The sequence below is a fragment of the Panthera pardus genome, unplaced genomic scaffold, assembly GCF_024362965.1.
Source record: "Panthera pardus isolate Hobbes unplaced genomic scaffold, ASM2436296v1 HiC_scaffold_11, whole genome shotgun sequence".
Lineage (NCBI taxonomy): Eukaryota > Metazoa > Chordata > Mammalia > Carnivora > Felidae > Panthera > Panthera pardus.
The window spans coordinates 30033089-30050154 of NW_026526666.1; the positions used below are offsets into that span (position 1 = coordinate 30033089).

The following is a 17066-nucleotide window of genomic DNA, read 5'->3' on the forward strand; positions in this document are numbered from 1 at the left end:
GAGTATGTATTGCACCGTTAATTACTGTCCTTTTTCTACAGGCTTCTAATGTGAGGAAAAACACGGAATGACAAGTGTGGGAAAGAGCAAGCACTAAATTACTGTCAGAAAAATAAACGGAGTAGCACAGTGGTGCTCAGTGATTTACGGGGGCAATTAGTCACCACCCCATGGCGCTGCTGAGGACAGCACGGCAGCAGACGCGTCAGGCCTGAGAGGAAGAAGAGGCTTTGCACTGCTCTCCAGACAACTTTTCAAACAAGAGAGGATATTTGAGTACATTAGGTTCCACGTCTTCATTCTGGGTGCCCACCCTTCACATTATCCAGCCAACCTAATACATAAACGTATTTTTAACACAATATTAACCTGTTCTGTGTGTGTTAAAAAGACTCCCAACTGCAGCTTTTTTCTCTCCCACTGTCTAAAGTAGGTTTTCCCCATTCCTTAAATGAAACAAACAAATAAAAAAACCTTTCCCTGGTCCCAAATTGTCCTCCTGATGTGTGCCTTCAGTCTGTCTCATTTCTTCTTGCATCTTGCTATCATGTTCTATATTTGCTTTGAGCCACTGGGTGCTGAGGAATTTGGTCTCTAGCTCTTCTGGGGAAGTTTAGTGAGCTGGCACAAAGAGGTGATGAATGAGGCTGCAAAACTCAGGGTAAATGAGAAAGATATATAAACTTCCTGATATTTGTTACCATGTTCTTTAACATACTATATTCGGTGCCTATGTATATGCATATAGCAAAATAAACCTGCTAAGATATGATATTTGGTGTACACTCTTTGGTAGGAAGTCGTCTTCATCAGAAGAAATCTAGAATGGGGCACCTGGGTGGCTCCGTCGGTTGGGCGTCTGACTCTTGACTTCGGCTCAGGTCATGATCTCATGGTTTGTGAGTTCGAGCCCTGCATCGGGCTCTGTGCTGACAGCATGGAGCCTGCTTGGGATTCTGTTTCCCCCTATCTCTGCCTCTCTCTCTGTCTGTCTCTCTTAGAAGTAAATAAATAAACATTTAAAAAGAAGAAGAAGAAGAAATCTAGAATGGAAGTCCAGGAAAGAACCCAAGAAAGACAAAGATTTTATTGACTAACTGCCATGTCTGTATAGGGGCAATAACAAGGTTGCCGAAGTGAACAAATGAAGCATCATTAGGAGTTTAGTATCCTGATGTAGTGTTACCTAAGTGTTGTGCAGTGTTACCATTTTATATTTCTGAAGCACTTTACAGTTTATGAAGGATATTTGGAATTCCTTTCCTCATTTGATCTTGCCTCGGCTTTAGTCAAGAACACGTGCTCAATTAGAAATGTGTTCAATGAGTATGTACACATTTGGGGAATGTGACCCAACACATGCTTACATGTTGACCTGTAAGCTGGAGTACTAAAGAGGCAAAACCTTGTTGATGAGCTGGTGCTGTAATGATGTGCCATTCAACTGGGCACTTACTTTCTGATAAAGAGGCTCACAATTGGGAAAAAGTGCAGATTTTACTGGCTCCTCTTTTCCACATTATCAATTGTGGTTTTTTTTTGTTTTTTTTTTTTTTGTTAAGACACAGTGTACCTTTAAAAACAATTAAAAAATAATATAGAGCCCTGGGATTTGATGTAGAATTGGGTATTTGTGACAAGAGCACTGGTTTTCCTGTAATAAGGAAAGCAAACCCAACCAGGAAAAGAGGCAGATGTGTTTCTTTGCAACATTGCAGGCATATGAAATTATACAGATCTCACTGAAAACTAGGAATGATACAACTTGAAATTTTAACCAAAATTATTTTTTATCAGTGAACAAAGTCCATTGTAAAGCACTGTATGTATTTTTTCAGATCTCTTTCTTTTCCTGAAGTCACATTTGTAGTTTCTGGTAGAGGGACATAATTGGGAAAATTAAATACATAAAAAGATGAAATTTAAAAGTATAAAATTCTGCCTTTCTGATAAATTTTATGTTCCCTGTTTCCTTGATTTAAAGAGGACGTTCTAATATTACCCTTACAGGGGACACATTTTTATATACATGTTATTTTTGTTTAGAAATTGTGAGCTAGTGAAGAGTGAAAATGACCTTGGCTATTGTACTTACTTATTGATAGAAATAATAGCCTTTTTATATCTGAATTCAAATGTCTTCTCTACTAATCATGCAACTTCCATACATTTCAAAGAGATTTGGATTGCATGAAAACAGGAGGCTGGAGCTTCCTACGTGCCCCCGTGTTTGTGTTCATACAGAATATTTATGCAATATTCCAACTTGGCTATAATCTATAATTCCTGGCTATTATTTCAGTTGCAACTATAATTTTTAGATTAATGGTTATAATTTTGGTAGGGAATACATGAAAAGTTATATGTTCATGCTTGAAAGGAGGATCATTAAATATTCATTATTACCACTCAAATTAGTTGTCATGCTCTATAAAACAGTTACCCGGTATCATTTCACTAGTTTAGATTCTGCAGCAAGTGAACAGCAATATAATGGCTCATATCAGTAGAGGAATTTTTGTTGGGGAACAGAGAGAGAAATGATTTTAAAACACATTTGACATATTTATGTTGACAAATTATATAAAGAATTACTGCTTTGTCAATAAATATGTTTGTATGTTAGAATAGGATTGTGGCTGGATTTACTTCTAGCTGTTTAATTACTCTATGATTATGAAAAAACAGTGCTTCTTCAAATGGTTTTAAGGGGAAAAAATTAAAATACAAAGGTTGGGATATTTTAGTATTTTGCAGATGCTTAAACTTGCCATAAAAAAACACTTTTCATTTTTGTAAGCAGGCATTGAAATCTTGCTTTTTCAGCAAAGCTAGATTGTATAGTTTGTTACTTTTCTCTATCCGGTAACAAATCTATTCTTAAAAAAAGAAAAAAGTAAAACAAGAGATCGATTTTTATAAATGTGGTGGGGGAGCATATGTGGAGATGTCTCCTTAGCCTGTTTTAGAAGCATGTAAAGTGAAAATAAAAGTAAATACATTTTAGTGTAAAAATATTTTGCTTTTTGTTTCCACATACCTTGATATGCCTATTCAGTTATGCGAAGACATTGGGGATAGCCAGATGCTTTTTTTTTTTTTTGATCACATATAGGGATTATTCCATACTCCTCAGTAATTTAAATTGTTTTTTTTTTCCATAGAACACCCCCCATAAATTTGATTCTGATCGCATGTAACTTTAGAGCGTTCTGTCTTAAAGAGTCAAATTGTAGCTGATGAACACATTTTGCATTTTTCCACATTGCATCTGGACTCTTCATAATGATGGTTTATTTTATTTTATTTTTTCTGCACAGAGGAGAGAAAAAAATATATAGGTCCATGAATCAATCTAGATAATGGGGAAGGCTGAATGTAATAAATAATACAGTAACAACCCTAAACTAATGAGCTGTTGCTAAGGTACATTTCATAGGCTCATCCTCTATATAAAAAGTCACTAATAACCCCTTGGTGTAATCAGATGATAAAGCTTTGCCATAAGGCAACACCTGTGCAATTAGAACTGCAGATTCTTTTGCACGTTTCATTAATTTCAGGATTTTGTAAAGGCACAATGACTACACTAATAATCTAGTCTACTTGACTCCATGTCTACCGGAAACAAAGTGTCTAATTAGATAAAGGTAATTAATTAGAGATAAATGGAGCTAATCAGGCTCAGTTAACACTAATTCTCTGAATTAAGACATTTTGGGACACCTACTATCCCGCTGATTTTGATATTTTGCATTAAAAATAGGTTTTAGAGGAGTCAGAAAATACTGGCATTTGAGAATTGAGCAGTCTTTTGATGGCATATTTAGGCATCTGAAGCTAAAGGAGAGCTTTCTTTCATATTGTGCTATTTCACCACCTTTCTCTTGCAGCTTAAAGAATTCACTTTGTAGTTATTCCAATCCGTGCTAGTCTCCATATAAATTTTAATAGCTTTTGCTATCATTTTTATTATCTGTCTAGCCCACCAATGGAAGAAAATCACAAGTTGTTCTCTCTTAAATAAAGAATTAACATGTTACATTAAGGAAATGTCAAGACTCATCAGCCTATATCCTAAAATTCTGGTCCTTTAAAGAGAACAAACACCTATAATTCTGATTCTTTTAAAGAGAACAAACCTCTGCTTTGCAGTGTTGGACTGAAAATTTAGTGGTGTGGGGGAAAGCTTTGAAGTCAGAAGACCTGAATTCAAATTTCCACTCTTTCTTAGTAAATGAGTGATCTTAGAAAAATGCTTAACTTCTCTGAGTTCCTTTGATTATGAAATGGAAATGATAGTGATGCTAACCTTACAGGGTGGTTGTGAACATTGAGTGAGGCAACTCTGTAAATATTGGTTATTATTACCTGTTCGTAATTGAGATTGAACACATAACCTAGCACCGTATCTTGCTTGAACTACAAGATTAAGTATCAAAAATGTTCCATTTTTATCTCAACCCCATGATAATTTTGGTGCTACATTTATATATGTAGCAAGGGAGAGACCTAAGAATTTTCTCCCAAGTAGTCAAATCAGAAAAAAAATCCTGCAAATTCTTCACTTGGAGAATGGGAATTTATCTGCCTTGGTTTTCTACACTGCTATAATTAGCCCTCTTGGCAAGTTGTTCCACAGTCCGTAAGGAATGGATCGTTTGCCCCAGAATTGAAATCTGGGAAGTAGCTTAATATGAAGTAGACATTGAAATCTTTCTTTTATAATTTCTGTAGGATATACCTCTTCCTCTTTCTGTTCTCTGTCCTAACTTATCTGGACTACACCTAGATTATCTAATGATCTCTCAACTAATATCCTTGTTTTTATTTCTTTTCTCCTGTAATTCAGTGTCCCCAACTTAACCTTCCTCACCCAACACTTTCCTCATTCTCTGTCCTGTCAAGAACATAAGACTTGTTAAATCAAGACTATCAAATAGGCAATGAGAACATCTGTGTCTGGTCCACACTATTTATCCAGCCTATCTCCTGCCCTCCCCTGCCAGTACCTTTTATTCCAGGCAAGCCCGCCTTACTGTTCTTCACCACACTCATCTCTCCTTTAATGCTCTCCCCCTCCCCCAATATGACAGCCACTCTCGTCTTCTTTCGAAACTTATTTTAAATCCTGTACTTCCCCTGAGGCCCGCCTTGACAACTCTGGCCTACCAAGAGCCTTCTCATCTCTGAAGGCCCACAGCAGCTCTTGGTGGCACCACACTGATGAGGTGCCTGAGGTCAGGAACCATAGCCTAGTCTTCCTGTGTGCAAGGCAAACCTTGCTCACCATCCTCTTCCCCCAGACCTTGGCCTTCACACTCATCTGGGGCACCCACAACGATATGACACGTGTGTAACTAATCTGTGAGGTGGGGCTTGGTCTGGTCCTTGGTAGTCAGGTCTAATGACTTCTGTAGTAACCCTGGGCCTCTTTACCCACTGGGGCTGGATTCAACCCTGGGTTGAGACTTCATGTTTAGAGACAATATTACCTTGATGAGACTGCTGTATTTCTTGAGGCTTTGTTTCTGACTTGCAGGGTATTAGGCTTTTATGACATGCAATGAGGGAATGTCAGGAAGTGACCATTAGTCTTTCGTGACAGTTAGAATGTTTAGCAAGCAATGATATACCATTCGGCAAACAATTCAGAAAGGTCTGAGCAACATGGGCTGAATTACCCTTCATTAGAGACCTTTAATGAAGTGTTTTTGGTGAATGCTGTCTATGGGAGGTTTTCCTGGAGAGTCCCTACCAGAGAAATTGAAACTTGTATGCATTAGATGTCCAGGTTGACTGATTGCGATTGTTGCAAAAGTGTCCTCAGTTTCTTCCTTTTATATATGTTTCCTTCCTTGTCTCTACGCCCTTTACTAGCACCCTCCCAACACTGACTCTGAGTTTGGCTGTGTGATTTGCTTTGCCATTGAGATAGTAGCAAACATGTGACAGAGACTTAAAAAGAACTTGGGTATCAGAGCTTGCTCTCTGGCTGCTTTTGGAACCCTGAGCAGCCCTGTAGATGAGCCCAGGCTAGCTTCCTTGATTGTGACAGACATGTGGTCCAGTATCCTCCTTTCCCCAGACAATAGTCAGCTAACCCCAGAAGTCAAGTGGCCTAACTGTCCAGCAGCTAATGACAGAAGCACATGTGGGTCCAGGTGAGAACAGTAGAATGATACACTAATTTAGAATTGAACTAAATAGTTACTGGATTATACCTTATGTTTTGGGGTTATTCAATATCCAGCAATAGATTACCAATACATTGGTGTAGGCTATCTATTTCACTGCTTAAACTTAGAAGAAATCCAGAAGACATCAAATGTTTGGTCTCTAATCTTGGATGATATTTAAGTAGAAAAGTGATGGTACCTTCGAGAGAAATAAATAAGGAAGTCTGTTCAGCCTTGGGAAATAAAACCAGTTAAGTTTTTGTAATTTTGTGTTGGTACAGATCAAAGTGTGAGAACTTCTAGAGAGGTGATAGGACGGAGTTGAAGATCTATATATAGGGGGTAGCTGAAGTTGTGGGATAGGATGAGAATGCAGATAAAGACTGGTGACAAAACTCAGTGGGATTCCCTCTTTTCATGGCCTTTTAGAAAAAGAGGCAAGGGACAGAAGAAGGGACAGAAGGGCAGGGGGCAGAGGATCATGTAGGAGAAGCTCAGGCTGGGGAAAACTGCAAGAAGAATCCAGTGGTCAGCAGAGCTGATTGCTAGAAAAGGCAAGTATGACAGTAATAATGACTAATAATTGAAGTGCAATTTGTAGTTTACAAAGTCCACATAACAGCTTATTTCAATCTAGCATTATAGATAGAGTCAGGGTTATTATTGTGGTCATTTTGTACATGACAAAATGGGCACAGAGCCAGCAAGTACTTTATAAATATTACCCATTGGATAAGATGGCAAATTCCAAATGGGTTCTGTTTTTACTTACAGGAGACCACTAGAAGTGTGATTGAATCTGGCAAGAGGAAAGTCAGCAGCAGCCTTTAAAGAGGCAGTTTCAGGAGAGCTAGGGGTAGGGAGGGTGGTAGTTGGGTAGGAGCAAGACTACATGGAGATAATATAAAGGACGTAGGAGGTAAGGAACAGAACACTGTTGAGTGGCAGGAGAATGACTTGATAAGACCTGGAGGGGACACCAGGTTTGAAAGGAGGGTAAGGGTGACCAAAGCAAGTTTGTAGATAGGAGGGAGAGGGAGAAGTGGAACATGAAAGCAAGAGAGAAAATAAAAGGAGAATAAAAATGAAATAAAAAATAAAGAGAAAATAAATATATGAGAAAAAAAATTGAAAAGCAATTCCTGAAGGTATAGATGCCAGTATCTAGAGCACAGGTGAAGAAAGGGCTTAGACTTGAGATGGATAGAGAGGCAGGTGGGAAGGGAAAAAGGAGAGAAATGACAGCAAGAGATTTTGAGCTAGAGAGGAAGGAAAGTAAGTTAGTTCACACCAGAATCTTCAAATTCTGTGATCATTTTCACTCTAAGACGACCAGTTTGCTATCTCAGGAAATGCCTGGCATGGATCTACCTCTATAATGACACAATTCGAAAGATTCCTGGAACTGCCTTCATAAAGCATGTTGTCCTTCCTGGGCAGAGGTATTTAATTTTGTGATGGGAAAAAATATTCTTGGGATAAGGACCCTGTGTGACCATTTTGTGTGTGTGTGTGCACACACACACATTCACACGCGCGCGCGCGCACACACACACACACACACACACACACACACACATTAGGCAAGAAGAAGTACTCTGGGCAAGAGATTAGAAGCCTGGGACCTGGGAGATTGGCCCCAGGGAGCAAGGGGCACCAAAATCAAAGTAGTTATTCACTGCTTTGCCTGGAATGCAGGGTTGTCCTGAGAGGTGGAGCAGATGCCCTCTTGCATGGAGGAGATCCTGATTAAAAAGTAGGTCCTTCTTACCTAGTTCTGGAAATCTACCATCAGGACTTCGTTCCAGTGACTCAAGGCTTCTGCTTACTGCTTCAAGACAGGTATTTCTGGGAGGAGAAATCCACTAAAGCTTAAGGTTTATTAGAATTTTCCTGAGAGCAAGTTTCATTAGATGATGAAGATGAGGACTGATGGGGAAGAACTTGCCTCTGGATGCAAACAGAATATAGAAAGAGAACAGAAATCACCAAGTCTTCTACATTCCTCACATCCTACTGCTCATACAAAAACTGCATGCTCCTCAGTTTCTCTCATCTTAATCCCCACCTCCAGGATGATCAACTACTCTCTCAAGGTGCCTGGTACCTTGGTACCTTGGTACATTGGTGCTTAATAAATATGTGAATGAATGAATGAATGAATGAATGAATGAATGAACAGCTCCTAACTGGCCTCTCCTTCCAAGTTTGGTCCCCTGCAACCCATTCATCAGCACACTGCCTTCCTAATGATCCTTCTAAAGCCCTATTTGATCTATTTAAAGTCCTTCATGGCACCTCATTACAGGATCAATTTGGAACTGCTTAGCTTGGAGTACAAGGCTCTTCATGATCCAGTTCCTACAGCCCCTTCCCAATCTGGCATCTCAGAAACCCCATGTGTGCAGGAACCATTGATAAACACCTCCAGACTTGATGCAACTGTATTGAGCTACTTCTAGGTCCATGATCACCTGAGATATTTCACTGTACTTTGCCTGGGTTATTTTTTCTTGGAACACTTTCTACCCCATCCCATGTCCAACTGGTAAATATCTACCTGTATTTTCAGGCTAAATAGTTCCTGTTCAATGAAACGTCCATGAGCTCCTAAGTTGAGGTATCAATCTCTTATACTTGCCCTTCTTGAATCTAGCTCTGTTACAGCACCTGTTACAACTGAATAGCATTTACTTATGGACAGGAGTGTCTCCCCACCAGGTGATCATGTCTCTGGAAAGCAAGACCACTTACATCTTATTTGTCATTGTATCTTCAAACCAGACATCTATTATTCTCTTAAATGTTTCATTGAGAATTTACGTTGAGACTGCTTAAGGCCAAGTTTCCTTTCTTCTCCCTTTTCCAATAATTGTCCTGATATAGCATTATCTCAATTACTTTCTTTGTAAAACAAGAGCATAACTGTGGGTCTTTTTCAAGATTGCCTACTAAACATCTGGCCCCAGAGTGAAAGCCCACAGGGGGCCCTTCAGTTCCACCTCTGTCTCTGGAAGTGCCCTTCAACCCCATATCTAGTGCCTCAGAGAGTACAGCAGGCACCTGCATCCTCCCCGCTACAGGGACTGTTGGCCAGGAGGTAGCTTTTGTTTCTCTCATGAGTGTGTTCTGATTTTTATCTGGATCTGGCTTTGGAGGGGCAGGCAGGTGAGGTCCACTGGAAAGATACAGAGTAGCTGTGAGGATCCCACCCACAACATAATTTCTGCTTCCCCTTGTCTTGGAGGCTTCTTTTGGCTGTTTTCCTGAGATACTTCCAGGTGAGCTTCCTTGTGGTGTAAATTTGGTCTATTATCTGGTCCACAATCCAGTGAGTTTACAGACACAACTTTTTTCTAAAGCTGCCCAGCAAGGTGTCCCCAGAATAGAAACTCTATCCTTAGAGACAGCGGTAAGTTTTTCATTCTCCTCTAGGTTTTCTGAGAAGCCAGTAGTCTAGCTTTGGTGTAACCTACATATTCCTTTGCTTCTTAGGAAGCAGTACTCACTCTCCACATTATTCATAGAGGTAGAATCAGTCTTTCAAATGGAAAATTGAAGTAGAACAAATAACAGGGGGAGTGGATGAATGTTGGCAAAACCATTGCCTTCAGCCTTGGAAGATCACATTCTGAATTCTGTCCCACCAGATAGCTTAATCCTTCTTATACCTGTGAGTGAAGTTACTGAAGGGGACAGATTCATGGCTACCTAATCAAACTGTGTGATAGGAGCCAAAGTCACTGCTTCCTGGATGATTTCTACAGAACCCAGTTCTTTCATCCTAGTCTAGTACAGACCTCTACTCCAATGAACAGCATTGGTGTGGACTGACATCAAGGGTGAAGTTATAAAGGCCAGAAAATGCCTGAATCTTGAAAGCTGCCGAGGCAACTGAGTCAAGGCTCCAAACAGTGGATTTGGACTCATGTGACCTTTTGATTTTAATTTTTTTTGTCATGTCCTGTCTATTATTGTAGAGGACTTATGATTTAGTTGTCTCCTTTAATTTAGTGAATTTTCCTATCAAGCTATTAGTTATTTAACAAACCAAAAAATGGCAGGAACAAAGGACTGATTTGAAATATTTCTTCCCAGGAAAAATATATTCTTTTTCTAGCACACTGAAAGAGTTTGCATAAATGCCCTTCTTATAGGCCAGCTGAGCAAGGGAGAGCATTGTTGTGAGAGAAATTTAACTGCGTTGCCGTTGCCAAATATTTAATACTTTAAAGAGGAAGTTCTAAAATTTAATAGTTGATTTTATTATTACTCTTTGGATATAATTAACTAGGGATGCACTTTAAACTGCTTTATTCTGGCTATTGAAATGGATTTTATGGTTTACACTGGGGAAAAAAAATTCTGTCAGACCATGGGCCTCTCCCTTGGTGCACATTATTAGAGTCTTTTTAGAGACAAGCAAGCAATTTTGCTGTCATTGGTCTTGTTCAAATAGAGTATGTTTATCTATGCAATACTCTTGGGAAAGGGTGTCAGAAAAGGATCACCAGTTAGCAGCTGACATAGCTCCTGCACACACGTCGAAAAAGCTCCTCAAATAGCAAATGAACACATATATTTCATTTTTTATGTGGCTGATAAAATGTTATATCATTAAGTCAAAAGAACATATTTGTTCCATCCAACTTGAGTTTAGAACTAGCTCTCACTTCTAATACAAATGAGGGCCCTGCGGCTCCACAGAGCGTGCTCTGCAGAAACCAAACAGCCGTTCAGGACTTGAGGGAAAGCAGGTCTCTACACATTGAATATCAACTCTTTAATGGGCTGTTGGCATATTCTTGATCTGTTCCCAGATATTTAAATGCCAAGTGGGCTTCAGAGAAATCTAAGTCTTTCTGAATGTTTAGTTTAACCTGTGTATTATTTTGTCTCAGATACCAATTTCTCATCTCTTTGCTCTACCAAATCAAAGCATCCATTTACTCATTTATTCCATAAATAAATACTGAACAATAAACAACAAATATGCAGCAAGTACTAACCTGGGCTTTTGCCAAACTGGGCTTTTGCAAAAAAAAAAAAAAAAAATGTACAAAACAAATAAAGTGCTTGCCTTCAAGGAACTTACAGCCTGATGAGGCTGATAAATGAACAGGCAGAAAATCTAATCACAAATCAGAAATGCTATGAAGAGGGGCGCCTGGCTGGCTCAGTGGGTAGAGCACACGACTCTTGATCTCTGGGTCATGAGTTGAAGCTCCATGCTGGGCGTAGAGATCACTTAAGGAAATTAAAACAAAAAAAGTGCTATGAAGAAAGAGATTTAGTGCTGAAGTGAGAGGACTGAGGCTTCTGTTTTCTCATGTGTCAACTGTAAATAGTGAGACCTACTTTACAGAATTTAGGGATTAAATGAAACAAAACAACGTAGATAACATTTCTTAATGCCGTGTTCAGTATAAGGCAAGAGATCAGTCAAATAGTCGAATACATAGATAAGAGCCATGGTGTAGGTGCTGGAAAGATACACAGCTGCAGGGCTGAAATTCAGCCTTCACATTTTGAAGTGATGTCACAGAGAATAGGGACTAGTCATTCTTGCCATTTATTGGTGAGCATAAGCATGCCAGTTTACTAGTTAGTTTCTCCTAAAGTATTCACCTGATGTTTTGCTTATAAATTCTTCCATCTCCTTTGAATGGCATAGCTGTCCTTGGGGTCTTTTCAAGGAACCTCTCACAGTGGAAACTCTCCTTCCCACTTGAATGGTTTTGAAAGTTTGGATTCTACTGTAAAGCATCTGGGTCCTAGGGTTCTTTTTCATCTCTTGAGACCTAGGGAAATCCTGGATCTGGGACATCCCACTTACTAGAGATGTAATAAACACTTGCTATGTGCCCAAATTTAATTTAATCCTTAAATGGTCTTGTGAGGTGGGTGTTGTCAACTTGCATTTTTTAAGCGTGAAGAAACAGAAGCTCAAGGAGGTTAAGTAGCTCACCCAGGGTTATACAATTAAAAAGAGACCTTGAATTTGTACTTATCTCAGGGCGCTTGGGTGGCTCAGTCAGTTAGGCATCCAACTTTGGCTCAGGTCATGATCTTGTGGTTCATGGGTTCTAGCCCTGTGTTGGGCCGTGTGCTGACAGCTGGAGCCTAGAGCCTGCTTCAGGTAATGTGTCTCTGTCTCTCTCTGCCCCTCCCCCGCTCATGCTCTGACACACACACACACACACACACTCTCTCTCTCTCTCAAAAATAAATAAACATTAAAAAAAATTTGTACTTATCTCGATTATTTTATTGACCCATCTGTTGAGTACCTGCTATGTTCCAGGCCTATCCTGCGGTAGGTAAGTGGTGATGATATACCATTAAAAGAGAGGCAGACAGTTAAATAAGGAACGAGAAGTGTGAGGATGCTGTGAAGGAGGGACACAGAGGAGAGTGGAAAACATGACAGGGGACCTATAGTTGGAAGCTTCTGTGAGGAATACCACTGAGATCCAGAGGGAGAGGTGAGTAAAAGAGTGTTTGGGGTGTCTGTGGTCATTGTCTGGAGAAGAGGCTGTCCTAGACAGATGGAACAGCATGTACAAAAGACCTGAGGCAGAAAAGAACATGGTGTGTCTTCAGGAAACTGCAAAAAGGCAGTTGTGCCTGGAATTTAAAGACCAAGGGGGATTGACATTAAGACAAGATGTTGAGAAAGGTTATGAGCCAAATCACATAGGACCTAGTTGGCTTTGTTAGGGATATGGACTTTATCCTAATCTCAATAAGAAGTCATTAAAGGACTTTAAGCTGGGAAATGATTTAATCACATTTGAATTTTTTTTTTTTTTTTTTTTTTTTTTAAGATACTGCTGACTACTTGAGAATGGAGTGGGAAGAGGGACAACTGAGGAAGCAGGAAGACTAATCAGAAGGCTATCACGATAGTCTAGATAGTAAATAACGGAGGTTTGAATCAGGATGGTGGTGGAGGGGATGGAGAGAAGTGAATGTATTCCAGAGATATTTAGGAGGCAAACTTTTTGATTAAATCATTTGGAATGCTTTCAATTGCAATAGAATACTGAGTAATAGAAACTAACTTGAAAAGTAGTGGGGAGGGGTGCTTGGGTGGCTCAGTTGGTTAAGCATCTGACTCTTAATCTCAGCTCAGGTCACGATCTCATGGTTCGTGAGATTGAGCCCTGCATTTGGTCTTGCACTGATAGTGCGGAACTTGCTTGGGATTCTGTCTCTGTACCCCTTTCCCACTCATGTTCGTGTGCGCTCTGTCTCTCAAAATAAATAAATAAACTTAAAATAATTTTAAAGAGGTAGAGGGAATATATTGGTTTGTGTAACTGCATTATGTGGAAATAGGGCTGGGTTCAGGTAAAGCTCAATGAAGTCTCTAGGGGACTGGTTTCTGTTGGACTGTTTTACCTTCTGCCATATATGCTGTATCAAAAGTGGACTACTATCATGCTCTCAGGGTGGCTGCCAGTGTCTCCAAGACTGTTCTTTCTTTATATCCTGTTTTAAAAAGAGAGTATCTTCAGTACAGTGTTCTCAGCAAAAGCCTCAAGTCTCACTCTGATTGGACTACCTTAAGTCTCATGCCCATTTGTGAACCAGTTATTGAGGCTAGGAAGATAGAACATTCTGAACGACTAAACCTAAGCCATAAGCTTTGAAACTAGAGCTGGAGGGTCAGCTTTCCTTGAAACCACATGGTTCACCAATGGAAATGGATATTGTTGAGAAAGGATGAGGGAGGAATATATGCTGGACCCAGCAAAAGTCTTCTCTGTTAATGGATTGGAAGCCAGGGTTTAGGGAGACGTGGGTCCAAGGTGGTCTCTTCTGGTGGTTTTGCTCATGGAGGTGGGGAGCAAGAGAAGCAGGTGTATGGAAGAAATTGAAGAGTTCGGCTGTGTTTGCAGGGCCCGTGAGACATCCAAAGGGGAATGTCAGCTAGGCAGTTGGATGTTCCAGCCTGAAGCTTAGAGGTCTTGGCTGAAGCCAGAGATTTGTGTGTGGTTGACTTACCTGATCCCAAAACTTGTGCTTTTAATCAGAAATATTTTATATTATTTTTACATTATTTTTTATTATTTTTACATATTTTACATTATTTTTAAGTCTCTTCAATTGTCATAGTAACTTTCGGTAGCCAGGGAGCATTTAATCACAAAATGGTTATATATATCTCACATATATTCTTTTAATGCTTCCAACTGCTGCTTTATAGAAAGGTCACATCTAAGCTCATAGAGCTAATGAAGAGTGGCACTGGGATTTGAACCAAGAAAATCTGACTCCAGACCTTATTCTTAATCTCTGTTCGTACTATTTTGCTCTCAAAAGGAGGAGAATGGCTAAGGTGGTCACAGAATCAGTTTCTTACACAGAGCATAATGGTTGCTCTGATTAATTTTCAGTTCTCCCTGGGATGCTGGTCTTTGGGTCTGAACCGCTTTTGAGACAGCACAGCCCTAGAGGTGAGCATTCCTGTTTGTAGTGATCATATTGGACATCAGCGTGGCAAGTGGGGAAAAGAACTGTCATAGCTGGAGACATGAAACAGCTGAGCAAACCAAATGACACAGGCAACCACAAGTGGTTTTAGTACCTCTACAAGCTTCACTGGCCCCATTCTTGGTAAATCCTCATCTTTCTTAAGCCGCTTTTGACAACATGGCAGAGCTGGGAAAGGCTGGTGAGGGTGTTTACTTCTATGACTTTTTCCTTAAGCAAAGGAGTCCAAATGAGGACAAATACTAATTGTCCCCATTAGTATGGATAATTAAGAGCCAAGGATAAACCCTCTTTTGTTAAAATACTTTTTTTCCACTGAAGTATAATATCCATAGCTTTTTCTTCCCCTCAATGAATGATACAAACAAGCAGGGGGAAAACAACCCTACACCGTATATTAAATAAGCAAACCTCTGAACTACCCACATTATTTAGCAAAAGGATTTTTTTCCCCCTGAATCAGATGTTGATTATAATGGTCAAAATAATCCTTGGCACTTTCTCTAAGCTTGCTCATTATCATTCAATATGTTCAACAGAATTATTAAATTTAAAATAATATGGTGCACCTGGTTGAGATGACAGTGAGAGATTTGGCTTACTGTCTCTTCGTTAAGGATGAATTCAGCCCAAGGGTGTACTATGAACTTGGCAAATAGCATTATAATAGTGAGAGAATATTGCCTATTGGGTAGCAGGAGTTGATGATTAAATTTAAGTGTGTACTGTCCACATAAAACAAATAATGCTCTTTTTTTTTTTAACTTTTACTGTGAACATTCATCACTGGTGCCGAAGATGCACAGTTGCTAATTATTGTGTTTTTAACTTGTAATATACTGTAAATTTTGTATAATACTACTGTGACCTTATACAGAATAGAAAAGATGACAGGAGGCCTATAATTATTGTATGGGAAAGAAATGCCTATAATTATCTACTATTTTTAGGACCGGCATGCATGGCCTCTTAATTTACATAAGCTTTAGACATTCACACATTTTCTGTCTTTGCTTGTGGATGATAAATTTTGCTCAAATGAAATCAGAAGACATACTGTTAGATGAGGAGTTAGCCAACTGGGAGCTTGATTACAATGAACAACACAAGCTTTGGTGCCAGCTAAAAAGGGAGCATTTATTTGGATGGGATTTATTTAAGGCAAGATTCAAAACATTAAAAAAAAACCCTCCATATTACTATATTGGGGCCTGATAACGTGTGATTATTTTTTAGAGAATTGGTTAGATTATCTTGTGGAAAAGCATTAACCTAACAAAGAGAAAACCTCTAGGATATTTATCACATGGAGGGTGATTATGACAGCATGTTCTTATTAGAGATGAATATTTTGTGCTCATTAAGGTTACCCCCTTGAGTGCTCAAAGATGCAAAGTGCATTGTAGTGAAGTACTATAGTTCTATTGTCCTGTGAGCACTTTCTGTTGGCTGGGGGGTTTTATTCCAAATTAAGGAGCCTTTCTAAAAGACCCAGCCCTGGCAGGGCCTCTGTCAGAGCCGCTGGGCAAATCAAAGAGACTGGGAGATTTTTAATTCAAACACTCCAGGCATATATTTACAAGAATCAAGAGTGATATCAAGAACCCTCTGGTCTCCTAGTATGGGATAGCAGGTGGGAAGGGCATGGATTGACTTGGTCCCTGAAGAGCCTACAGGTGAGCCCCACTTAAAGGAAATGCAATACACAAGATTCTAAACTGAAACTATAAGCAAACTTAAACTCTCCACTTTATAGAAGGGTCACTATAAAAATAGTTAAAAGTGACTTCCCCAAAGGTAGTACGTTTTTCTGAAGCAAATTATATATGACTGTTTTTGTTTTGCTTTTTAGAAAATGATTATTACTTTTTAAAAATGTTTATTTTTGAGAAAGGGAGAGCACAAGCAGGGGAAGGGCAGAGAGAGAGGGAGACACAGAATCTGAAGCAGGCTCCAGGCTCTGAGCTGTCAGCACAGAGGCTGACATGGGGCTCAAACCCACCAACCGTGAGATCATGACCTGAGCTGAAGTTGAATGCTTAACTGACTGAGGCATCCAGGTGCCCTGTGAAAGTGGTCATTAGTTTTATTAGCTTACTGGAAATTACACATAGGCAATTACAATTTAAAAGGTTATATACGGGAAAAAAAAAAAGGTTACATACAACTGTTGAAAGATACTGTAAGAAAAACATAACTTAACCCAGCCCCACTCTTCCCCCATATTTTTAAATCTAAGGCATGACATCTAACATACTTAAAATCTAAAGCAAGTTAAGAGTTTTGGTTGGTTTGTTGGTTTACCGGGATTTTTAATGACCATATGATGGATAATTCTAAATGACCAGGAAATGGCAGGATGTTTAGATATACATAGTGTCCAAGGGC

The 17066-nt window shown here is 39.4% G+C and overlaps 2 long non-coding RNA genes across 2 annotated transcripts in view; both read left to right on the plus strand.

Annotated features, from left to right (window-relative positions):
- Positions 1 to 772, plus strand: part of LOC128774216 (uncharacterized) — an 18191-nt gene extending 17419 nt beyond the window's left edge. Inside the window, exon 2 of the long non-coding RNA XR_008418699.1 lies at positions 42 to 772. This is a non-coding gene — a long non-coding RNA (uncharacterized LOC128774216). The remainder of the gene's footprint in view (positions 1 to 41) is intronic.
- The window catches only part of LOC109246259 (uncharacterized), a 64375-nt gene that overhangs the window by 18203 nt on the left and 29106 nt on the right, over positions 1 to 17066 (plus strand). The window lies entirely within an intron of this gene.